Consider the following 4000-nt stretch of genomic DNA (forward strand, 5'->3'; position numbering starts at 1 on the left):
TCTGAAATCTGAGCAGCAGAGAGCACTAGAATCTTTAAAACAAGTCACAAATCTGATCGTTTAGCAGGCTTCCCGCTTGCAGAACCTGTTTCAGTCTTGACTATCATTTTATTCGGTAGAACAACTGTACTATTAAACTATTTTCATTTGTTTCAGGCTGCATTTACACTCCATTTCCATTGCAGACTATCTTTACTTGGCACCAATCAAAGAAGCGGGTTTTGATCTGTACTAAGAATCCGGAATCCTACCTAAATCCAGAGAGAGATTTTCTGGAAGGGTGTTGTGTCTTAACCCAAAGATGGTGGACAAATGATTACAAGTTTGTTTCAGACAATAATTCAATATTTATTCACTATCACACATTTGTTACTGTTAATCAATCTCACACATACAGCATAAGTTAAAATACAAAGCTAGTACACACAAGACCTCAACTTAACTTCAAGTACCGGGCAAATATGGCCTTTATTTGGGGCAGCACGGTAGCATTGTGGATAGCACAATCGGTTCACAGCTCCAGGGTCCCAGGTTCGATTCTGGCTTGGGTCACTGTCTATGTGGAGTCTGCACATCCTCCCCGTGTGTGCGTGGGTTTCCTCCCGGTGCTCCAGTTTCCTCCCACAGTCCAAAGATGTGCAGGTTAGGTGGATTGGCCATGATAAATTGCCCTTAGTGTCCAAAATTGGACTTAGTGTTGGGTGGGGTTACTGGGCTATGGGGATAGGGCGGAGTTGTTGACCTTGGGTAGGGTGCTCTTTCCAAGAGCTGGTGCAGACTCGATGGGCTGAATGGCCTCCTTCTGCACTGTAAATTCTATGATAACTCCGACCAGTTAACTCACTGCTCAATCTGTGGCTGGTTTAGCTCACTGGGCTAAATCGCTGGCTTTAAAGCAGGCCAAGCAGGCCAGCAGCACGGTTCGATTCCCGTACCAGCCTCCCCGGACAGGCGCCGGAATGTGGCGACTAGGGGCTTTTCACAGTAACTTCATTGAAGCCTACTCGTGACAATAAGCGATTTTCATCTCATTTCAAATAAAGTGCTTTGGGACCCATTCAGGTTGTGAAAGGTTGTTAGCTCCGGCCTTGACTAATCCATTGTACTCCTGGCTAGCCTCCTAGCTTACCTACGTCAGCTCATCGATAACCCGTCTGTCCGTCTCTTCATTGGTACTAAATCCCACCTGCCCATCACCTCTGTGCTCACTGACCTACACCTCTGGCAACATTTTGATTTCAAAATTCTCACCTGTGCTTTCAAGTTGCATCCTGGCTGTCAGGGCTCAGAGCCTCAGAGTCACTTCCTGCAGTCTCTGAGATTACTGCACCCCTGCAGCTTTGGGCTCCTGCTCACACCTGATCTTTATGGCTGCATTGCCAATGGCCAACGGCTCAGTGAGTCGCACTTTCATCCCTGTATCACGAGGTTATGGATTCAAGTCTGACTCCATGACTTGAACAAAATAACCTCGGCTCCCAGTCCAGTGCAGTGCATCTTTCAGATGGAACTTTAACCCAGCCAGTATCTTCAGGCAGATATGAAAGATCCCAAAGCAGTATTTATTTCATAGTGTGGCAGAGTTCTCCTCAGTGGCCTGGTCAATATTTATTCCCCAATTTTTATTTCTTCTTTCACAGGATGTGGATATCGCTGGCTGGGCCAGCGTTTATTATCCATCCCTAATGAGAAGGTGGTGGTGAGCTGCCTTCTTGAACCGCTGTGGTCCCTTAGGTGCAGGTAGACCCACTGTGCTGTTAGGGAGGGAGTTCCAGGATTTTGACCCAGCGACAGTGAAGGAACGGCCGATATATTTCCAAGTCAGGGTGGTGAGTGACTTGGAGGGGAACCTCCAGGTGGTGGGGGTTCCCAGGTATCTGCTGCACTTGTCCTTCTAGATGGTAGTGGTGGTGGGTTTGGAAGGTGCTGTTTAAGGAGCCTTGGTGAGTTCCTGCAGTGCATCTTGTAGATGGTACACACGGCTGCCACTGTGTCTCGGTGGTGGAGAGAGTGAATGTTTGTGGAAGGGGTGCCTTCCAGCACGGTAGCATTGTGGATAGCACAATGGCTTCACAGCTCCAGGGTCCCAGGTTCGATTCCCGGCTTGGGTCACTGTCTGTGCGGAGTCTGCACATTCTCCCCGTGTGCGCGTGGGTTTCCTCCGGGTGCTCCGGTTTCTTCCCACAGTCCAAAGATGTGCAGGTTAGGTGGATTGGCCATGATAAATTGCCCTTAGTATCCAAAATTGCCCTTAGTGTTGGGTGGGGTTACTGGGTTATTGGGATAGGGTGGAGGTGTTGACCTTGGGTAGGGTGCTCTTTCCAAGAGCCGGTGCAGACTCGATGGGCCGAATGGCCTCCTTCTGCACTGTAAATTCTATGATCTATGATCAATCAAGCAGGGCTGCTTTGTCCTGGATGGTGTCACGTTTCTTGAACATTGGTGCTGCGCTCATCCAGGCAAGTGGAGACTATTCCATCACACTGCTGACTTGTACCTTGTAGATGGTGGACAGGCTTTGGGGGGGTCAGGAGGTGGGTTACTCACCGCAGGATTCCCAGCCTCTGACCTGCTCTTGTAGCTGCAGTATTTAGCTGGCACAGTTCAGCTTCTGACCAATCATCATCACGAAACAGAACATTATTAAAACATTGGATCAAAGCAAATTACTGCGGATGCTGGAATCTGAAACCAAAGAGAAAATGCTGAAAAATCTCAGCAGCATCTGTAGGGAGAGAAAAGAGCTAAAGTTTCGAGTCCAGATGATCCTTTGTCAAAAGTTATTAAAACATTGTGACTCCGGACTGGCTGGCAGACCTGTCGGAACTTCTCCACCTGGAGAAAACCTAATTCGCCTCCGAGGGTCAGAGGAGGGATTCCACGAAACATGGAGGCCATTTGCCAACTTATTCCAGAACCTGTTTGAAGCCAACAGCTAATACAGCGAGGGGCACACACACAGGAGCCAACAAACCACCCGGGAACAGGTAGAGGAGAGGAGGGGAGATTAGGTAGAGGAGGGGGAGGTAGAGGAGGGGGAGGTAGAGGAGGGGAGTAGGGGAGGGAGGGAGGGGAGATAGAGGGGAGGGAGGGAGGGAAGGAGGGAGGGGTGACGGAGGAGGGGAAGGAGGGGAGGTAGAGGAGGGGAGGGGGGGGGGGGAAACTGGGGAACAGCCGGATTGGATAACGAAGACAGGGTCCTCCGCCAGGGACCGAGGGCCCCAGGACAAAATGGGGCTGGCCAAGGCCGAACTGGCTGGTACTGGGAGGGACCAACCCCCTCACCCCCCCCCCCCCCGTCCCCCCCCCCCCCCCCCCCCCCCCCCCCCCCCGCGCCCCCGAGGGCAATCAAAGGACAAAGAACAGGAACAGGCCCTTCGGCCCTCCAAGCCTGTACTGGTCATTATACCAACCTTGGCGAAAATGAGGAAGGGAGGTGGAAAGAGCTATATATATGTAAATAAATGACAATCACCTTTTGTAAGAGATGTATTCCAATAAAATGTCTTTAAAGAACAAAAGGGGGGGGGCAAGGGAGGGGGGCTAAGGTGGGACCACGGGGGAGGGGGGGGGGGTAATCCCAATGTTAACCCATTGTAAATTGTTTATGGTGTAGTGTTTAAAACAAAAAACTTCAATTAAAACATTTTCAAACAAGAAAGTAAAGCACTCGCTGAGTGTGTGTTTGCAACAGTGACCAAAAGTATTGAACTGGCTGGAAAATGCTCGGGGGAGTTGTGAGGTTGTGAGGGGCTCTGTGGACATTTGACCAGCCAGGCAGACAGCCAGACAGACACCCAGCCAGGCAGACAGACAGCCAGATGGACAGGCAGACAGACAGACAGGCAGACAGCCAACCAGACAGGCAGACAGGCAGTCAGCCAGACGGACAGCCAGCCAGACAGACAGACAGACGCCCAGCCAGGCAGACAGACAGACAAACAGACAGACAGGCAGACAGACAGACAGGCAGTCAGCCAGGCAGACAGCCAGCCAGCCA

The sequence above is a fragment of the Scyliorhinus canicula genome, chromosome 9 (assembly GCF_902713615.1).
Source record: "Scyliorhinus canicula chromosome 9, sScyCan1.1, whole genome shotgun sequence".
Classification (NCBI taxonomy): domain Eukaryota; kingdom Metazoa; phylum Chordata; class Chondrichthyes; order Carcharhiniformes; family Scyliorhinidae; genus Scyliorhinus; species Scyliorhinus canicula.